This window comes from Dioscorea cayenensis, chromosome 7 (genome assembly GCF_009730915.1).
Source record: "Dioscorea cayenensis subsp. rotundata cultivar TDr96_F1 chromosome 7, TDr96_F1_v2_PseudoChromosome.rev07_lg8_w22 25.fasta, whole genome shotgun sequence".
Classification (NCBI taxonomy): domain Eukaryota; kingdom Viridiplantae; phylum Streptophyta; class Magnoliopsida; order Dioscoreales; family Dioscoreaceae; genus Dioscorea; species Dioscorea cayenensis.
Genome location: NC_052477.1, coordinates 21,028,216 through 21,051,713, shown reverse-complemented (window position 1 = coordinate 21,051,713; position 23,498 = coordinate 21,028,216). Strand labels below are relative to the sequence as shown.

Here is a 23,498-nt window from a genome sequence, read left to right as displayed (position 1 = left end):
TTGTATTACTGGCTATTTGCGAATTATAATTATCTTGAGACCAAAGTGTAATGATGTGCCCAGTTATGTGAATGAAGTTGTTTTACGTGGACACTCACATTTGTTGCACTCCATTAATAGGCTGAAACCGACAATGATGGTGTGTAGGAGATGATTGTTGCTATGTGAATATGTCTTACTTTTGCACTACTACATAACTGCACTTATGCAGCGGTTATAAACCGCTGCAAAAGGCCTTAAAACCGCTACATAAGATCTATTGCAGCGAATTGGCAGCCGCTGCATCTGCTTCCGTTGCAATAGGTTATTGGAGCGGTTCTATGCATCCTATTGCAGCGGTTTTACACTGTTGCCTAAACAGTTCCAATTGGCATTGGCTTTTGTAGCGGTTTTTAATTATGCAGCGGTTGCTTCATATATTGCAGCGGCTTATTTTGCAATGGTTATTTGATATAATGCAACGGTTTCACAATAGCTATTGCAACGGTTTGTTAATACCTATTGTATCGGTTTCGTAATTTATATTGCAGCGGTTTGGTAATACCTATTGCAGCGGTTTCTTAATAGCTATTTTATCGGTTTCGTAATTTATATTGCAGCGGTTTTGTAATATCTATTGTAGCGGTTTGGTAGTATATGTTGCAGCGGTTTGGGACTAGCTATAGCAGCGGTTGTATACAAATAACTGCAATGGTTTTATCTGATCTATTGCAGCGGTTTACAATATCTCCTGTAACAGTTAATAAAATCAATTGTAGTAGTTTTGTAATCTATACCATTTTACAAATAATAATGTTAATAATCCAATTCAATAAAATGATAACATTATCAAACATCATCCTAAAATGTAATAAACACTTAGAGCCAACAACATCACATTAAAATTGACAAAAATATTCAAGAACATAAGAATTCAATGAGAAAACTAGTTAATACATAACAATTTTGAAGTAAATACAAAACAAGTCATCTTCAATATTTTGGGATGAAACCAACTGAAAGTATAACATCATTGTCCCTGTAATTATAAAAAATTAGTTAGTAAAAATAATAAGAAGAAACTTGTACAATACATACAATTTATATTACTTAACATAATAATAATATTTGCTAAAAGAAAATGATACTATAAACTATATTCCAACATAATGCCATCAACTAAAATGATAATTATTATAAAAAAATACCTGAGGTTCATGGCTACTAGCAGAGGATATATTACGCGCACATATTCCTTGAGTTGGTGCACTATTAGCATCTCCTGGAGAACCAAAATTCAAATTAAATGAAGGAACTTGGTTGATGTTCATTCCTGGAACCAACCCTTGGAGCTGTGACATCATAGAAATAAATTGTTGTTGCACAGATGATTGTAAAGATGATTTATAATCTGCCATTTTGTTGAATATTGAGTATTGATCAAGAGACTTTCTGTTTCAAAACTGTGCGTCCATGCATGCACGTGAGGACCATTATGCATATGGAATGATATATATGTATATATAGAAAAAGGGAAAATGAGAAACATGCTGTACGTGGATGCTCCACCATTCAAAAGAAGCACATGGGATAAGCGTGAATTAATAAACATATATATATATATATATATGAGAAATGACATATTAAAATGATCAAATGCATGCTATATGCTCACATACAAATCAAATGGCAGGTTTAGTTAAGAGATTGAAATTGGCAATATTATGATGGGAAATTGGAAGCATTAAAGAAGCTTTAGATGAGGAGATCACTTATACCTTCTCTTGCCGGACACCGCGTTTGCTTTAAAAGATATGGCATGCGCTTTAGATGTGATCCAGTATTTGGAAAAAGTTTCTTGGTGTTAGCTACAAGATGAACCAAGGTGATAATCAAGCAGTTGTTGAAAATCCTATTTTCGATAGAAGTGCAAATACTCCATATGACCCTTTGTCAAGAACTTTATTGGATGAATGTGAAACGTTGATTTCAACTATGGATGGTGGTGCTCTTAAACCTGGTAGGCTTTGCATTAAAAAAATTTCATTATATGCATGCCTACTTGCATGATAAAAATTGAGAAGCATACAATATATATATATATATATAATAAAAAAATGAGAAGCATGCATGAAATTAAAAAAAAATAAAAAAAATAAAAAAAATGAGAAGCATGCATACATGCTTGACATAAAAAAAAATAATAATAATAAAATTTTAAATTCAGAAGAAAAAAATCCTCACGGGTATCATTTGTTTAAAAAAAATAATAATAAAATAATTTAAAAGAGCGACCCCCACCTTTATACATGGGACGAAAATAATAATGATAAGCATGGAGTTATCTCAATGCATGCAAAAAAAAGAAAAAAAAGCATGTAAATAATAAAAAGGACATGCATATACGTATCTACTCACGTGTAGGGCCCACCATGAGAGAGACATTTGCATAAAACAGCATTAAAAATTAAAAATTGAGAAGTTGGATGAAAGTGAGGATAGGAAGAGACAGAAGGGAACACTTGTCCAGAAGTTTGAAGGGTTGTGCAAGGTCGTCAAGGATGTGCAATGGACTCACCGTGCTGTCTGGTGGCTAGTGAGTATGGCTAGACTGCAAACATAGAGAGGATTAAAAAGGCCCAAGCTTTATAATATTAAACATTAGGAAAAAGATTGGATCAAGAGGTGCTAGCAATCTGGATGTTTTCAAAACAAGCTTAACAGAATATTATTGTACATGGGCATAGAAATAAATTTTTATGCGCATTAAAATGACTAAATACATCTTTTGGAATTGTTGAAAGTAACAGCATGCAAAACATAATAAACAAATAAAAAATATATGAGAAATGATACATTATAGTGATGGGAGAGAAAGAATGAGAAGCATTAAATGTGTCTGAGGAGCATGTCATGCATATATATGGGCATGATATAAAATAAAAAAAAAAAAGAAAATCATTATATGCATGCACACGTGCATCAGATAAAAGTTGAGAAAGCATGCATACGCACATAAATAAATAATAAAAAAATGAAAAAAAATGAGAATTGTGCATGCTATATACTCACATGCCTTCTACATAAATAAATAAATAAATAAATAGAACCCACTATGATAAGTGTGGATTAAAATAAATAAAAAATAATGGAAATGATATGCAAGCAAATGGATAGCAGAGAAAATATGCACTGCTAATCTCAAAGCAACGACAAGGATGCTTATCTCGAGGCAGTGAAAAAATTTATATGTTTTGAGGCGGCAGCAAAGCATGCAAACGCAATGATGACACACATGCAGCGACATATCATGATATATACATATATAGTCAAAACCAAAGCAACCAAAAGGTTATAGATTTGGTGGAGTTTAACTCCAATTGTCCCCTCAACACTTCTCCAAATCCAATGAGCTTTGAAGCACAAAACAAAAAAGTGCGGAATGCCCTCCATTTCAAGGCCATAGAAATACCAAGGATCACCTAGGCCTAAGCAGAGAGAGTGGAGGTATTGCAAGGTTTTAACCCTGCAATTCATGGCAAGCCAAATGAAAAAATGCACCTTAGGAGCCACTTTTAAATACCAGATGCTGGCTCAGTCTTTCCAAGAAGAATAAGACATATGCTTAAGACTGAAAAAGGAATAGGCTGAAGTAACAATTCTATTGCTATTAGAATTAGGAAGCCAAACCCAAGTAGACTATTCATTTGGATCCAACAACCCTTTATCTAAGATTGGCAAATTTAGAACATTTTCGACAATGATTTTAAGAACATTAGGCTCTGAAGAAAAACTTTCAATTAAATAAAAAAGTTGAATATTTGTTGTACCCTATCTTGATTTTCGACCTCGGGCCTTTTTAGATTCTTGTGCATGCATTAGGGGTAAAATAGTCTTTTAGCACTAGTGGCATCCTTACATGATTTCATAGTAGTTTTGTGTGAAAATCAACCGAAAACTAGGGGCAATTTAGTCTTTTGGACCATTTTTATTTTCTATTAGAAGGCCATTTTGGTCATTTCTCTTGTTTTAAAAAAAAAACAAAAACAAAAAGAGAAAGGATAAGAAGCCCAACTGGCTTCTCTTTCTCTTATTCTATCTTTCTTCTTCTTCTTTCTTCCATTCGGCCGAGCAACCAAGCTTTTCTAAAAAAAAAAATTCTCTGACGTGCTTTTCCGCCAAATCAAAGCTTCCACTTTCTTCCTCTCATCCTCTTAAGTACTGTAGGAGCTTCAATCCAAGGTTTTCTTCTGTATTTTCTCATAATTTTCTTCATTTTGAAAATCTTTGAAAACCTAGAAGTAGCCTATGGATTTGGTTGTTTTTAGGCTCTAATCGAAGCCAGTGTCATGGTTATTCATTTGTGTGAATGCTTATGAAAAATTTCTTGATTTGATGATGTAAATCAGGAAGAACAAATTGTTTAAAGGCCGGTTTACTGTAGCATTTTTTGTTGCTATGCAATCCCGAGTTTACTGTAGCACCAAAATTTTTTGACATTTTATTATATTTCTTTGGTCCAAATTGAAGCCCTTCTTACTTGGAATCCATTGGAACTAGGTTTCCTCTAGTTTTAGGTTGTTTGGGTCCAAAATAACGTCGTTTTGCCCTAAAACCCTAGAGTTACATGTTCGACATGTAACATTGTATTCGCATGCATTTTAGCTTTTCATTCTTGTGTTCATTGGTTCTTGGATTCCCTGCTTGTTTCTAGATGGTGAATCATCCTCCAAAGGGAAGAAAATTGCCTACCAATGAGCGCGTCTCAAGGCGAGACTACTAGTTTGTGAGTGGTTAAATCCATACTTGCTTAGATTTAATAAGACTATAATAGTATTTCCTTATGTATTTTTATAACATATTTCTGATGATAAATCGTATTTCATTTGATATGTATATTGAGAATGAATTTATTTGGCAGAGTTGAACCTAGAATACTTATGTGTATTTATTTTTGGAGAAGTATGTTTGTATGTGTATGTATTTACATGCAAATGGAATATGATTTGATGTATATATATTTAATTGGACATTTGGATGTTGGATTCCTTGAGTTGGAATCGGAAAGAATTTTATTATTGTTTTTGGCTTTGATGGTGACTACAGATTTTAGTTTGACACTGCCGTGGGGGTCCCATTGTCCGGCCTGATGGGAGGCGATGTGGTTAACCGTGAGTTTACCCTAGTTAAGAGGTGCGTAGAGCCATTGACAGGGTTTCTTCTATGTGAGAAACCCGGGTCACCACACGGGGATCTCAGTGGCCAACACCAAAGAAGGCAAAATTTTGAATTTTAAAAGTTTTAAAACACCTTGGTGGTCCCGTATCTAGTCGTGGTCACAATTAGGTCGGGAATTGTCTGAGGCCAGCTTGTATTTTGAGCTGTGTTCAATGTGTTGGAAAATACTACTTACCTGTACTATTTCTAAATCATTGTGTTAACTGTTAATCTGTTGAATACTTGGAGGTACCTATTTATATTATTATTGTGATAGTTATTATTTGAAATGTTTGATTACTCTATTATATCTATGCTGTCATCACTCATTGGGTAACTCCTATTATTCACCACTCTCCTTCCTTTCTTAGACTGCGATGTTGGACTCGGTTGTGCTGGGCAGGTAGTAGAGTGACCTACCTTTTCTCCTTGTGTAGGTTAGTTTATAGTGTGCATATAAACTTTTTTGGATCCACTAGACTTGAATTTAGTGTAATGTTCCTATATTTTGTATTTCTCTTGCTGTATTTGGAACCCTGACTTGTACTGTTGTGGTTATTGTCTCCTTCATCAGTAAGTTGTGTTAACAGGTTTGTTTTGAGCCTTACAGTGACTAGGAAGTGGGACGCTGTAGGGTATACTCCTTGTTGTTGTGGTGATTGCCATGTGCCTGGCTAGGGTCTGGGCGTGACAATATTGCCAAATCATAATCCATGTTAAGATAAGTAGGTTTAAGATTGAGGGGAATATCAAAACACCATGTGTTTTCACAAAAGAGATAATGTTTGGGTTGATAGATTGAATATAAATGTGAGACTTAACAACATCCATAGTCTTACATAAAGACCTGAAGAACCAAGAGCATTTGGGGGAATTTTAATCTCTCATGGATTCATTTTCCCATATTTGATATTGAGCAAATTCACCCAAATAGCATTAGTATTATTAAGATAATTTAAAACATTTTTTAAAAATCAAAGCAATTTTGGCTATCTCCAAGTTTTAATGCCCAGACCTCTAGGCTTTCCAAGAGTAGTTCTATTCAATGCTATAAGTGGAATGCCGCTACCATCACCCTCCTTAGCTAAAAAGAATTTTCTTGCTAGTTCGGAAATATTTTCAAGGATTGACTTGGGAATAGGATAGGCTTCTAGAAAGTAAGAAGGAACAACAATTAGAATGCTTTTAATGAGAGTAACTCTACCAGTAGCGAAATATGCTGACATCTTCAAAAATGGACCTTATCATCAACTCTAAGAACTATGGGTTGGAAGATAGAAATTGGGAGTCCCTTTGGGAAATTGGTAATCCTATAATTTGAGAGGGAATGTTCCAATTTTAAAATCTAGAATATACCAAATGCTCCCAGCCACATGTATATTAAACTAGGAAGGAAAAAACACCTCATAATTGTGAGCATTAAGCTTTTAACTTGTTAAATTAGAATAGATAACAAGACAATTCTTGATATTTCTGGCAATTTTCTTGGTAGCTTTAGAAAAAAAGGTTGAGGCCATTTGCATACATAAGGTCATTGAAGTTGCATCTAAGTTTAGAAGCATAACCCTGAATTATGTCTAGGCTCATAGCATGGTTCAGAATAGAGGAGAGAATTTGTGAAACCCGAATGAAGAGATAAGGAGATAAATGATCTCCTTGTCTGACACCTCTATAATGAAAGAATATTTTAGAGGAGCAACCATTAATGGGTAAAGAAAAGATGCTAGAAGTGACACATCCTCTAATCCAAGCAATCTAATGAGTAGGAAAACGCATTTTAGTTAGGGTGGTAAGAATAGCATTCCAAATGATTGTGTCATAGGCTTTTTCAATGTCAATTTTTACAAGCACCATTGGGGAGCCTAATTTATTCTCTTCCAAGGAATGACCGATTTCTTGGACAACCAAAATTTTGTCTAAAGAATTTCGGCCATGGACAAAACCCGACTCTTCCTTACTAGTTAACTTACACAAAACAACTCTCAATCTATTGACTAGGATTTTCTTGACTATCTTGTTGCAAACATTACAAAAGGAAATTGGGCGGTAATCAAAGATCTTCTAAGGCTTAGCAACATTTGGGATGAGTGCTAGGTAATTGTAAGCCAAGGATTTAGGAATAGAAAAGGTGAAAAAGAAAAATCTAATGGCTTCACCAAGTTTGTCTCCTATATTCTTCCTAAAAAAATTTGTAAAATTTAGCATTAAATCTATCCACCCTACAACTTTTACCGTTATGGAGTGATATTAGAGTACTAAAAATCATTTCCATGGCTACCTCCCTCAAAGGGTAATCCTTGTCACTAGGATGAAGGGTTGGAATGTCAGGCGGTAAAGCAAAATTAAGTTCTAAGAAAGAGATCTAACAATTATCATCCCAAAGATTGCAAAAGAAATTGATAAAGGTATGTTCAATACCTTGTTTATCTTGGTGGATATTATCTTTAGGGTCAGTAATACAATTGGTGAGACTCTTATGCTTTTGAATTATAGTACAATTATGGATAAATTTGGATTTAAGGTCACCATTATGTACTCAAGCTATTATAGATCTCTGAGCCCTTTAAATAGATTCTTGTCTTAAAAGGGCATTATGCTTGTTATATAAGGATCTCAAAGCCCCATAATGATCAGGGGTGACACTAATCGAAATAGAATTCTCTAGTGTTTGAATTCTATTTTCAGTTTCCTGGAGATCTACTTATATCGAGTTCATGACCTTAGATCTCCAATAATTTAGATTAGATCTAGTTCGAGTAAGGAGACGGAAAAACCAATGCATAGGGTAGGCCCTAAAATTGCAAGCAAAAGACTGTCTAACTATGGAATGACACTCTATATAGCTCAACCAATAATTGTCAAAATGAAAAACACTACTCTTAGAATGACTGAAATGCCTAATAGTCAAAAGTATGTGAGAATAATCAGAATTAGTTCTGGACAAATGAAAAATATTATACTGGGAGAAATTCTCAGTCTAGGAAACATTAGCCAAGCAACGATCTAATATGGTCCTGCGTTTAGTTGTTCCAAATTGACCATTATACTAGGTAAACAAGGAGCCAGTAGTTTAATAATCTAAACAAGAATTGCATGCAGTACAATCATTAAACAAAGCAGCTTTGTGAGAGTAGTAATCAAAAGACCCACTATTGTGCTCATCACGAGATCTAATCACATTAAAATCTCCCTAGATTAACCAAGGGAGATTAAGATTAGCAATATTTGAGAGTTCAGACCATTTTTGTGTCTCAATATTCTCACTGTCACATACAATAATTAAGATCCAAACATCAAGAAAACTAGAAGAGATTACCAGGTATAGAGCCCTTCTAGAACCGACCTGAGGAGTAACAATGCCCACATAGCATTGCCAGAAGATGATTATGCCTCTCGACATTGTAGCTGCATGTAGATCTACACCTTCCAGCTTTTGGTGGAATCTAGAGTAGAACCTGTGCACATGTGCAATATCTACTAGGGTTTCCACCAACCAAAGGATCTTCAGGTTGTGAGCCCTTATTGGCCCATGAATACGATTATAAATGTCTTTGTTGGAAACCCCTCTATAATTTAAAGTTAACATGTTAGTCCACATCATGAAGAAGATTAGAATAATCATTAAAGAAATAATAGAAAGAATAATATTTGAAACATAAAGATTTAGACAATCACAATATCAGTTATGCTGAAGGAAGATTGGTCTAAGTTTGTTTTTCTATCCTCCCCTTCTTCTAGGAGGTCTTTACTTGAGTATCTCCGTTACGGGCCAAGAATTCTTTCTGGAGTTCAGTTAGGGACTTGTCTAGGTTCATAGAGTCCACCGGGTCTCCATAATCAAGTTCTTAGTCTTCGAGCCTAACATTTGAGTCTTTAGACATCTTTGCATTCTCTTTTCTTTGATCTATTAGGGCGTCTAAGATCTTTCCTCAAACATATTGTGAATTTGAAAGTGTCTAGGAGATTGTTGGGTTTGTTACAATAGGGCATAGGACACCATGCGTCCTTTGCTAGTAGTGGGTGCTAATATGAATCCCAATAAGGGGAACTCATGTACAACATAAGATGATATGTTCAGTGAGCCACCACAAGCACGATCCCACAGTTGTGGTGCAACCAGCATCCATCGGTTAAACTCCACTTCCTGTTGTTCTTGAACATCCAGTTCAAGGGCCGGACACATAACAATATTGGTCTTAACTGGGATTGACATAGAAGCATCTTTCCCTAAAACATGCTTTGACGCTAACCGCCCATTTGGACCCGATTGATTTGTTGTTAGAGTGGTTGCTGAAGAAGTTCCATGAATAGAGTTTGATCATCAATTTTCTAGGCTTGTGCAAGATGCCCAGTTACATTCAACACAACCTCTCAGTGGTACAAATTAACTGGAAGGTGATGAAGCTAAACCCAAACTATGGCCATTGAGAGTTTAGCTTCCACCAGTTGAAAGAAAGTTGTCATGGAGTGAGTTGAAGAACCAGGCATGCCACCTTCCAATTCCTTTCAAACAACAAATTTTGAACTGCATTCTCATCTGAACATTCAATCAAGAAGTAACCATTGGCTAAATCAACGATGTGGAACTCTCCCAAGGCCTTTCAAACTCCACATTTTGAGATGCATTCTTATCTAGACATCTAATCAAGAAGTAACCATTGGATAAATCAATGATGCGGAACTTTCACCAGTACTTCCACTTGGCCAGCAATGTCATTCTTACAAGTGCCAAGGATGAAGTCTTTCCTAAAAAATTGCCATATATGAATAATTTATAAGTTTCCTTAACCTTCTATAGAGCTTCTTGTTGGATGATGAGTGAAGGTTCCCAGTTCTGACATGAGCTTTCGGTGATTGCAGCCTAAGAACAGTTCAAAGGCTGTATGGCTGGTTTCAAAGGTGGATCCCTGTTTGCTATGGTGAAGGATTGCTACATTTCAAGCGGAGGAGGTTTCAAGCCAAAGAATGTTACCGGAAGATAGTGTAAAGTTTTCAAGTCAAAAAATGTTTGATTTATTTTGACAATTATAAAGTTTTATTGGTATAAAGTAAGAGTCAATATATAATATTATTTACACTAGTGGTATAACATGTGTTAGTAAATGTCTAATTTATTCTGACAATTGTATTGTTCCATTGGTATAAAAGTCTATAGCTATAGAATTTGACAGTTACTATAGATAAGTATCACTGTATGGAAACTTCTTCTTTTGGTAGTGTTTAGATGGTTGGATACTCTATTATTGCCGACATTTCTAACAAAATGCCTAAGTTAGTCAAACAACCTTTTTAAAATAAAATTTAATTATTTAAATAAATATATCTAAGAATTATTTTCAATTTACTCTTAATATATATAATTATTAATTAAGTCATAGTTGAGCCAAATCCGTTTTAAAATTACTCTTAATTTTTTTTAAAATTTTTTTAGAAAATATGAAAATCAGTGTACTACTAAGAGGAATTTATATAAGCTAATATCACAAAATGTATTGATCCCCTTTTATCTTGTGCCTAATCGAAATGATTTAAGATCATGACTTTTTTTTTAAACTAATTTATTTCTATATTAAATTAGTTTTTTTATTATTTTAACAAAAAACATTACACAAAATTAATTTCTTCCTCATTGAAATTGGAGGAACAAATAGTCGTGTTATTTTTCTCTCTAATTTTCAAAATTCAGACTTGACTAAATTGTCATAATCTGGTGAAAAATAATAGTGTGACTTAAATGGATAAATCATAACTATAACGTTAATAGTCATTATATAAGTACATAACAATATTTAAAGAGCCTTTTGTGGGACAAAATGCTTCGTATTCATGGCTGCATCATAAAGACTTTCATACCAATAGATAATGCTAAACACAGTAGCAAATACAACAATAAATAATACAAGTTTTGGAGAAAATAAATAAATTCAAGTTTTTGGACCAATTCTGAGCACGATTAGAGACTGTTGTCGTCCCTCACCGTATTTTTTGTTATTTTGTAATTTAATTGATATAAAATTATTTTTAACCTTTTCAACAAGTTTAAAATAGCTAGTTATGAGGATATTTTAGTTATTGGGCAAATTGACTTTCTTACACTTCTTTCTCAACAACTAGAAGTGATTAAGTTTATGAAGGTGTTATGGAAAATAAAATTTCTAAAAAAACTATATATACATCCTAAACTTGGACTATTTCCCCTCACCAAACTACATAATCTCTCGAATTTTCAAGTATTTAACTTTATAGCTCTCAGCTTCTTCAAGTTCAAGATTTAAAGATTCTAAGTTCTAACTATAAGTTTTTTTTTATTAATTCCTCTTCCGCATTTGAAGAAAATTGGATATTTATTCTACTTCTTCAATTATTCCTAAAGGAGTTGAGGTAACCCTAAGCTTATAATTTAACTTTGTGTAATGGTTGGTTCTTACAACTATATAATTCTTCAATTATTCCTAAAGGAGTTGAGGTAACCCTAAGCTTATAATTTAACTTTGTGTAATGGTTGGTTCTTACAACTATATAATTTTTAATTCTATGATTTTTTTTTTTATAAAAATACCCAATTTCCCCCTACCTAATTATTATTGATTTTGATGTTGATAGTAGTGGCATAGTTACCCAATTTCAAGGGAACAATCTTTGACAGTTTAATAATTTTATGACATTAATCAAATTAAAAATAAAGTTGTTCATGTGGTTTGTGAAAAATGTAAAGTAATTATTGCTTGCTAAACTTTGGGATGGGACATTTAAAAATGAATGACGAGTGCCTCTAGCCAACATGATCCATCCCAATTACAAATTACTTCTATTGGTTTAGGTATTGGAATTTTTTATTTTACTAATGAAAAAAGCAAGAAATGCCGTGTCAAAATTATTGTTCCATACAATTATTTTATTACTTCACCAAAATATTCTATATTTATAAAAATCTCTTTTTAACTTTTTAATCTGACTTTTAAATATGCTTCAAGAAATACAATGAGAAAAAATTATCTTATTTTTTATCATGAGTATAAAAAAATTTAATTTCTGAATAATCTTCGTAAGGTTTCTTTTAAAATTTCTCTCACTTCTAATATTTTGACTTCTAAATTTATAGCTGTTTATTTTTTGTTACCATTTATTTCATTAATAACTCTTACCCGAAAATGTGTTTTAAAATTTATTGAATTAAATTATCAATATATCTTAAGTATATTATGGGCTATACTAATTATCGATACTGTTAATGAGTATCAAATTCAATAAGTTATATTTTCATACTTTTGATAATTTTTTTGCAATTATATTGCGGTGAAATTTTAAAAACATAATTAAACTTCAAGTTTTTTGAAAATCTATTTCATAATTGTGTACATACTATATATATTCTACGCAGTTAAGGCATGACTTTAAAAATTTTATATTTAAATGGCTAGACATGTTAAAAAAAAATTATTATTGATATTAAGCATAGTGGAACCCAACTTATGCAATGTTAGAATGTGTACGCAATTATAGAGATGTTATTTCAATGTTTGGTAACTAACATTTTCCTGAAGTTCAAATTAGTAGTTATGATTGGGAAGTTAGTAATATGGTAAATGAGCTTTTGGATTTTTTTTCTAGGACAACTAATTTTTTGTGGGGGGGTTTTATTATCATGCTAGTTTGTGATAATTAGTCAATCATATTTAATTATTATAATTTTTGTTTAAATAGGGGCATGACCATAATTTTGCTTGTATTAGTGCTCCCATGGAACAAAATTTTTAAAAAAAGTATTATGGAAAAATTGAATCTCTTCCAAATTTATGATGGATCTTAAATCATGTTTCAATATAGATTGCACTATTTGTTTGATTAATTTTTATGATGAAAAATAAGACTTGATCATTATTGTTTTATAAATGATTATCACTTTATTATACGATATATAATAAATATAATAATGTATATGGTAATAAGCAAGCATCTAATTTTGCTACAAATATTTAAAGTATATGTTCATTTATAAAACACAAATACACATTCCATATTGCAAATATGATTAGAACAAATTTTACTTGTAGTATCTTTTTTTCTTCTACCATTACCAATACTAATTTTAGTTCTTATTAGAAGGAAATTCATAGTTGTAATAATTTCTTATAGTGGAAACCACAAAAGAATAATTATCTTGTACTAGTTGCGATACCACATGATTAACTAACTCCACCGATATTTACAGTAGCATCAGAGTCTTGTATCAATGTAGAAAATAGAGTAATGGCTATGAGAAGAGGAGCTGGATGAACCAACAATTAGTGCAAATGTGCAAATATGCTTGAGAGGATGGATCGATGAACTAACAAACAATTCAATAACTTTGTAAATAGTTACTTTTTTAAATAATTCTCTATCTCTCAATGTATTATATATATATATATATATATATATATGTATGCATGTATTATAATGTTTATATAGGTCCATTAGGTAATTTTCTTAGCGGGTGGTTTTCAAATAAATCCCAAAGTATTAGGAGTTTTTTCTATAGTTATTAATTATGAAGTAATTTGTTTAACTAGTAAATGAACAAATAGTTCCTCTGAAGGTAAAGTATTCACAAAAAAAATCAAATGACTTTGAGTATTCCTAGAGGGTCCTCTTTTTTTTTTTTTATAGGTTATTTTTTAGACCTTCTAACATAAAGATAGCTAATGTTGACAGGATTAGCTCTCAGTTTTTTAAGCAAAAACACATAATTTTAAACCGAAACATCAGATTTTAAGTGGAAACTCATAATATTAAATGGGGGAAAATAACATATTAAGTGAAAACTTATGTGGTTACACATAAACACACAATGTTAAATGACAACTATAAATATTAAGCGAGGAGCATATGTTGCAAGATAGAATAAATTGATGGAGTAAGCTGCAGTGATAGAAAAAAAAGTGTACTGAAAAAGGAGGGTATGTCTGAGAAATTTAAATGCCAGATGGTTTCTCTGATGTGTTTTGAAACTGTTAGGGATTTATAATTCATTTTAAACTTTGGTTTTTAACTTCTTGCTATTCTCCATATAAAATATTAATAAAATTTTTAATTATTATAAAAAGCGCGGACAAGGGTCTACCCGACAACTCTTTACGAGCTCAGCTAGGTTGGGTCGTTCCTTATGCTGAATTGACCCTCTGCAGTCAGTGGGCCCGTTGACTTGTTTAACACCTACACACTTCATGCCTTTATGCAAATATCATATATTTTAAGAGACAATGGATAATGTGTAAAAAAAATTAACTAGTACACCAAAATAATGATATGAGCTTGTTCCATATACTAAAGAAACACACATATGCAAAAGGACCAAACATATAAGATTAATGTTATAATGTTTTTTAAAACTCTAGGAAACCACTTAGATTTTTTTTTATTAGAAATGTGGCCAGGTCAAAGGATAGAGCCTCTAGCCTTTTATCTTTGAATAAAAAAAGAAATGAGATTCTAACTGCCCTATTACAGGAGTGGTATTAAAAATAAAATTTTTGACATAAATCTCAATTAGTTATTCAGATAAATTCACCGTACATATTCTTTCTACAAGACATGAGTGCAACAAAAATTAAATAATTAAAATAATTCAAATAAGGTCATAGTTCAACTATAAATAAAATTTGAAAATAATGATATTTTGCTAAATAAAGAAAAGGTGAGGGTCCAAATTATGTCTTATTTTATTTTAATCAATAAATTAAAAAATATATAATTATCTATTAAAAGAAATCTCAAGAATGGTTATTTAAGTATAAAAAAAGTCTATGATTTTAGTCTTTATTTAAATATATGTATTTAATTGTTTTTACAAAACAAATTATTTTTTGGTATCAAACAATAAAATCGACTTATGGTTAATTATAGGCAGTGGCCGAACCACGTAGAAGAGAAGGGGGACAATTGACCCCTTCTCTTTTCTAATTAAATACATTTAATAATGTATATTTTTTAAAATATGAAAATAAATTTTAAACTTTGTATTATTAGTGTAAAAAAATGTGTGTGTATATATATTATAGGGTCTAATAAGAAACTAAACATTTAATATTTTAGCCTTAAAATGAAGAAGTAATTTAATTTTATAAGGTTTAATTTGAAAATAAACTTCAAATTTTTTGTCTTATCAATATCATCTCTTTGTTGGCTTGCATTGTTTGCCATAAAATTGTGAAGACTCATTTAATTAGTAATAGAATTGGTGGTCAATTCTAGCCGATTGCTTAGTAATAAACATTGAGAAATATATATCTGATTATGTAAATAATGAAATTATTCGTTGATTTTATAAATATGAAGATTCACATATATCAATTATGAGTTTATTCTTGTTGATCACTTGTAGTACTTGTTTATGTAAAGACTTTTTTTTTTAATATAAAACTAGATATAGTATTTAATTTATGTTATTGTATAATTTTGAATATATTTGAACTTTGATTTATTAATTTTTCTTGCCCCCCTCTGACTTATGGCTCCACCACTGATATGGGAGATCAAAATTACACTTGTAAGCGTAGAGGTATATATTTGATGAATGTCGACGAGCTAAAAATTCTCAACTATTGAGTTGCTAGAGAGCATAACCTTTAATTTTTTACTTGGGGAAATAAATTTCCATTTTCTTATTATTGGAGCGGTATATGTATATGTACTACATGCAATAAAAATATATCAGAGTCCTACAATATTGCATGTTCAAAAAGAAGATTTCAATTTTACAATTTTCTTTCTAAAAAGCCCAAGAAATATAAACTGTTTGAGATAATCTCCTTCCAAAGCCTAAAAGCACCTTTGAAAATTCTTTGAATAAGATTCCACTTTTCACATGCATTGTTTCCAAATACTTTTGAGAGTAGCACATTCAACATTAATTATTATGTAACTCCTAACGTCATGAAGACTTCATGAGCCATGACTATTTGAATCTTCTTGCCTTCATTTTATTAAAATAAATTGGGAGGCAACCTAAATAGTTTCCTAAGTTATGATTTTGTCTCTTACATTTAGTTATTTTATAATAAAGTAACCTGGATTCATGATGTTAACCGTGATCATATGTGAATTAAAATGAGATCTCCCTTGGGTATCTACATCGCTTGTAATACGATAAATCACATACAGTGGCGGAACTAGGGCCAAAATCAAGGGGTGCTAACTTTAATTTTAAAAAAAAATTATATTACTTCAAACTTAAAATTATAATAATTAATATTTCAAAAAATATACACGATTATATCACCATGAGATAAGAGTTTAATTATTCGGTCAAATCCAATCTAGTTTCAATTTAAATATGAAATTTTTTATATTAATTCAAACTAAATAATAATAATAAATATTTTAAAAAATATAAAATATATATACAGCTAACAACTATCATTACTAAGTAAAAGTTGAATCATTCGACCAAATACAATCTAGTTTTAACTAGTTCAATAATAAGACTCGTAAGATTATGGCATTCAACAAAATCAAAACTGATTATAAAGTTGTTTTTTAAAATTTGAAGATTTTATATAGAAAAATCATTAGAGTAAATTTTTAATTGGGTGAAATAGCTTGTTACTATATAATCTAAAAAATAAGTCCACATGATATCCAAGATTATATTAAATATAAACATATAAATACATTCATATTAATTAAAAAAATATATATAATATATATATAAGTATATATGTCATATATGTGTATATATATATATATATATATATATATATATTATATAAGATGGGGCCAAGGGGGTGCTCAAGCACCCCCTTGACCCCCCTCCTTCCGCCCCTGATCACATATGATCACTGCTAACACCGTAAGGCACGGTGGCTTTATTATAACAAAAACTAAATATATAGGATCAAATCATAACTTTTTAAAGCTGGTAATAAAAATGAAACAACTGTTTAGGTGATTTACCCTAATTTTTATGATGATTTTCATTATGTTAATCAACATAGTTAACTTTCCATAATATTGTTACTTTTGAAAGAGAATAATAAATTACTAGTTTTGTCTAAGCAACACCTACATAACCTTATCCAAACGTTATTTTTCAGTTAAACAGATTGGGAGAATAAAAACTTAGATGATGTGTTATTTATGTAATAACTTTTCTAATCCATAGTGTTTTACTAATCTTGCATAGAAAATAAAGTTAAGACTTTAAAGGCAAATAAGTCTTGTGTGCTCATTTTATTTCTGATTTATGGGATTACATTGATGGTGAGTATGATGTTTGCATCTTCTTTGCATGAATACTATTGGAATTCATCACAATTCTAAATCTAATCTTGTAAGTTTGTAAGCTATGGAATGAATCATTAATTTTAATTCGCATCCATAATATCTAATTCATATATATATATACATGGTACTGTATCTTCGTATGTATATTAAATAAATAAATAAATAAATAAATAAATAAATAAATAAACAATACAAAAAAATAAATTAAATAATAGAGAAAAAAAATCATGTGCTTTACTATGTATATGTATAGGTTATTCCAGACATAGTATAATGTTAAAAAAAAATTAAATAATAATGTCGACTTTTCTTGGAAGATGTTAAGATTGAGACCGAGAGGAAAAAATCATATGGTTCCAACTGACAATTGGAAAATTGTAGCCTTAATTTATAGGATGGGTACAAAACCTTGTTGTCATGGCACATTAATGATAAGTAAACGGGGTTGACGACTGATCACATGCATGCTTTTCCATTCAAAGACTTGAATTAAAGGAGGAAAGAGAAATTGAAAGAGTCTTGCATTCTTCATCTATTTAAGTAAGTGGTACATTTTTACATGTATTTTATCATCCTCTTCATCTAATCACTATTGCAACGCATAATTCAACCACAATGCTTGCCATTGCATTAGCTCTTGGAGTGCTGGTTACCATGCCAATAGGTACATCCTTTTTATGTTTATATTGCTTGTTACCTTACTAATAAGCACTTCCTTTTTATGTTTTTGTAATATATATACTCCATCCGTTTTATATTGAATATCATATTTTTTTTAAAAAAATTATTTTTCATCTTTACAGATTCTATAAACATTAATTTTTTTTCCAATTATGCCCTTCTATAAACATGAATGAGAGTAAAATGTTCTATTATAATTATTTTTAGAAGCTTTAATGACAGTCTTAATATTTGTGCAAAGTTCTAATGTGATAATGAATATGAAATGAAGGTGAGTATATATGTTGTATGTATGTAAATGTTCTTAATAAGAGAGTAAAAAAATAATTTTATTTAAAAATCAAGATTGTTATTTTGGCCCATACATAGGTTTCTAAGGATATTATTTTTATAATAAAACTCATAATTTTGTATCCCCGTATGGATCATAATGTGAGAACTTGAGGTTTCTTTCAATGATTTGTTCATATTTTCAAAGTAAAGGTCAAGTTAATAAAACTAAAACATATAAGGAGAAATTTGTAAGAGGACAAAAATTTTTTATTTTTATATGTTATTATTTGGAAAAATATGTTACTCTAATTAATATTTTATTATGTGGTTTAATAATGTTTTTACTGATGTACGAATTGAAAGCTAAACTTTTGATACATTTGGGTAGTATTTGGTTCAAAGAATGGAAACGAAGTTAATAAAAATATGAATGAGAAGGACAATAGTATGAAAACCATCTTTAGTTGGAAGGAGTGAATATTGAGAATGAGAAAAATAGAGGGAGGATGTGGGGAAAAATTACCTTTATACTTCTAATATAAATAAGCAGCATTGTTTACATTTAATGATAAATACATATATATTACTTTATTTCTGAAATATTTTTTAATAACATTATTTACTTCATTTATTATACTTAAATATGTAAATTAAGTAATTCGTTATTATTATCCACTTTAATTATAATAATCAACTATTTAAATTAATGACTTTTATTTGAAATACCTGTTTATTTAATATATAATTATTATAATTAAATATCAATTATCTTAATGTCAATATATTAGTGTACTGAAATAAATATTTATTTAATACATTTATTTAATTTATATTTGGGGGTAAATGCCTATTTCATGCCCACTCCCCATTCCTCCCCCATTCCCTCTAACTTTGAGGGTAGTAGTCATTCACCTATTAGGAGGGTGATGTTTCTCTAATGGGAGTAATAATTACCTATAGATACAAACATAAACATAGGTATGCAATTGTGCAAGTTGTTATCTAAACGGCTTGTTAACGTTTCTTTTGCCCCATGTAAGACTAATGTGTACAACTTAAACAAGAAACTGTTTAATGATACAAAAATGACATGCATGCATGAATTCATTAAAAAAAAAATACAAGAATATAAAAATATGACATGATAGACACCCTTCATTTAATTTTCTCCATGTCTTTAATAAAGTCATAAAACCAGAATATGCTTGACAAATTACATGAACATAAGCCATTAACTTGAATCATGCTTATTAATGCAATTAATTGATTTTTAATTTTTATAAAATATCTTACTTTAATTACAAAAGTGGAAGAATAGAGCAGAGAACGAGTTTTTTTTTTTTTGTTTTTGTTTTTTGGTGTTAGACTAGGAAAACAGTTTATTTGAAAAAGGATATTGTTACTTATAAACAATGAACATTGTAATGAAAACCTTTGGGTTTTTATTTTAGTTAGTTCTTTATTTCTCTAGCAAAATGCAAGATAATTCTTGAGCTTAACACATGTTACACATGGATCATTTTTAGGTGGAAAATCTATTGGAGTGTGTTATGGTAGGCTCAGTGATAACCTTCCTCAACCAAGTGATGTGGTATCCCTCTACAAATCCAAAAATATAATGGCCATGAGACTTTATAATCCTTACAACGACGCTCTCCAAGCACTTAAAGGTTCAAACATTGAACTCATCATGGATGTCCCTAACCACAATTTGCAACATTTGACTTCTGATGCTTTAGCTGCTTGCACCTAGGGTTAAAAACAATATTAGAACATATTGGCCCGATGTTAAGTTCAAGTATATTGCAGTTGGAAATGAAGTTATTCTTGGAAACTTATCACAATATGTTCTCTTGGCCATGCAAAATATTCACAATGCATTAACTTTAGCTGGTTTGCAAAACCAAACTAAGGTGTCAACTACAGTATCCACTATAGTCCTAGACGCATCCTACCCTCCTTCTTCTGGTTCATTCTCTTGTGCAGCATTTTCAAGCTTGGGATTTATAATCAAGTTCTTGAGCTCAAATGGATCACCTATCTTAGCTAATGTATACCCTTACTTTTAGTTATGCTGCAAACACTGAAAATATTGATCTTCGATATGCTTTATTTACATCACCTGGAATCAGTGTGACTGATGGGTCACTACAATATCAAAACCTATTTGATGCGATAGTTGATTCATTGTATTCAGCTCTAGAGAAGGTTGGTGGATCTAACGTGGGTATTGTTATATCAGAGAGTGGCTGGCCTTCTACTGGCGGGATTGCAACAACTATTGACAATGCTCAGACTTATAATCAAAATTTAATCAATCATGTATTAAAGGGTACACGAAAGAAACCTGGAGCTATAGAGTTTTTATCTTTGCAATGTTCAATGAGAATCAGAAGTCACATAAGGTGGGAAAGCATTTTGGCCTTTTCAACCCTAATCAAACACCAGTGTACCCTATTAATTTATCCTAAATATTATGAAATGAACAAATAAATGGCAGCTTAAATAAGACATACAAATGCAAGAAACGAGAACAATACATTATTGTTGATAGTAATCTATGATTGCTATAAAAATTTGTACTTTGGAGTTCATGTTAATTATTAGTTGCTTTTAACGAGGAGATGGTTTGATGGTTATTTTGTCTAAAAGTGAAAACTTGTTTTAACTACAATAATCTATTGGATTAGAAACGAAAAATACTATCCATGGATTGAGAATCAGTTTGTAATTTAAAAATAGATATAAGTTCCATTTGTAATTTAGAAAAAGATTCTCAATTCGTTTCTATTCCGTGTTAGTTAGAAATGGATTTAGAAACAGATTATATATACAAATATAAAAAATTAGAAACGGAATGAAATAGGTTTCTAATTACTAACGGATTTAGAAATGGATTTTAAATAAATGTTTAATATATATACAAATATAAAAAATTTTGAAACTGATATTAAAACAAATATTTAATATACATATATATATATTGGAAACATATAAGACATCAATTTCTAATTTATCAAATAGAGTTGGACCCCTAACTGTTTTCCCCTTCACTTAGCTGCCATCTCTGACTCCATCTACATCAGGATCTCTTCCCCAGCCTTTCCTTACTCCACCTTATCCCTCCCATTCCTTCTCTCCTTCCATCCTCTCCCCAACAGTTTGACTGCAGTTCATTACATCTCCATTCATTACTTTCTAATAGATGTTTGTCATGTGCCATGCATACTTTCAATGGCTAGGATTCGACTACTTCCTTTGTTCTTTCTTTTTTATGTTTATTAAGTTCTTATTTTGCAAAAACAAACTTTATTTTCTGCCATTTTCATTATTTTTTTATTTTTTGAAAATTTAAAAATAAAATTTATTATTTTATGTAATATTTGGATCAATTTTGTATTTTAAAAAATAAAATTTATTTTTTTATCTTTTGCAACAATTGCAAAAAAATTATCTTTCTTTATTTTTTTAAACGCAATTTCAATTTCTTATATATATATATATATATATATATATATATTTCTATGATCTACTTTTTCTCAAATAAACATATAAAGAAAGAAAAAGGAAGCGATTGAATCCTAGCAATTGAAAGAATGTATGACATATGGGAAACATCTATGTCTATATTGGAAAGTAATGGATGGAGATGTAATGGATTGGAGTCAGACTCCTCCCTAACCAGGTTTAGCTCTCATCCAATACTGTTCTCTCAATTACTTTCCAATATAAGTTTAGATGTTTGACACATGTTATATGTATTTTCAATGTCTAGGATTTAAACTTGATTAATATTCTCTTTTTCACGAGTTAAAATCAAATCTAAATATTAAACAAACTCCTTTCTACCAGAATTGTCTTTTATATTTTTATCTTTCTTTATTTTTAAAAATGTTTAAAAATAATTTTATTATCTTTGCATTAATTGGAATGATTTAACATTTTAAAAATAAACTTTATTATTTTTTCTCATGGTTGGAAATAATTACAATAAATTTTATTTTTTCTTTATCTTTTTAAACACAAAAATTTCTATCATCTTATATATATGATTTATTTTTCTCCTAATAATCAAAGGAAGAATGATGAAAGAGGTAGTTAAAACATTTTCAAAATTTAGATTCTCTAATTAAAGAAAATTAAGGTTTTTTTTACATAGATATTAATCCTAACATTGAAGGGGTTATATCATTATTAAATAATAACATGGGATATCAACTAAGTTTAAACCCTAGCCATTGAAAGTAGATATAACATGTGTCAAGAATCTAATTTTGTATTGAAAAGAATGGAGAAAGATGTATTGGATTGGAGCTCAACCCTCCCCAACCCTTCAAAAATGGTGATCACAGCGTTGGTAATGTCACCACTGTCATTATCTCCACCGTCATAGCTAGCTAGCATTGCTCTCTCCTACCTCCTCTTTTTCTTCTTCTGCAAATACACTCTCAAGCATGATTTATAACCTCCCCTTCCTCAGATGTCTTTCAAGAGCTTTGTCCATAATTTTTTGAGATCCAAATTTGACAGAATGATAACAACCTCAATGTTATCTGTTAAGATATCTACAATAGAATGATAAGCAAATGATAGCTAAGCAATAATAAATATTTCTATATTTCCTTGATATTTGACTAGTTCTGCTTTTAGCTAAAATATTGGGATATTTTCAACAAACATCGAGCTCATGTTATCGTGTATTTGGACTGGTTAAAAGGTTGCTACTTATTTTTAGTTGGCACACCTTGTTAGTGTTGTAAGTGCTATGCAAAGTTTTATTCAATCATTGTCCTTTGTATTTCCTTCTTGTTCATGACTTGGTATCAAAGCTGTAATGGCCAACACAAATGCTCAATCTAATCTATATATTTTTTTTTCCTCTTAGAGGCTTCAATCAAATTAGATAAAGACAATTTTGGCAAAATATGATGCTACCAATCTTGAGAGGATACAAACTTAAAGGTCTTTTAACTAGTGAAACATCTTGTGGAAACATAGTATGATTTCTAGATTTCAAAATACCGGCTTTTATTAGGCTGGTTATACAATTCTATTTAGCAATGAGTTACAGCTCGCATGATGGG

The 23,498-nt window shown here is 30.6% G+C and overlaps 1 pseudogene; it reads left to right on the top strand.

The window, feature by feature from the left end:
• The first annotated feature begins 18,055 nt into the window (after nucleotides 1-18,055).
• On the top strand, nucleotides 18,056-20,899 carry LOC120265555 (annotated as a pseudogene).
• The last annotated feature ends 2,599 nt before the right edge of the window (nucleotides 20,900-23,498 follow it).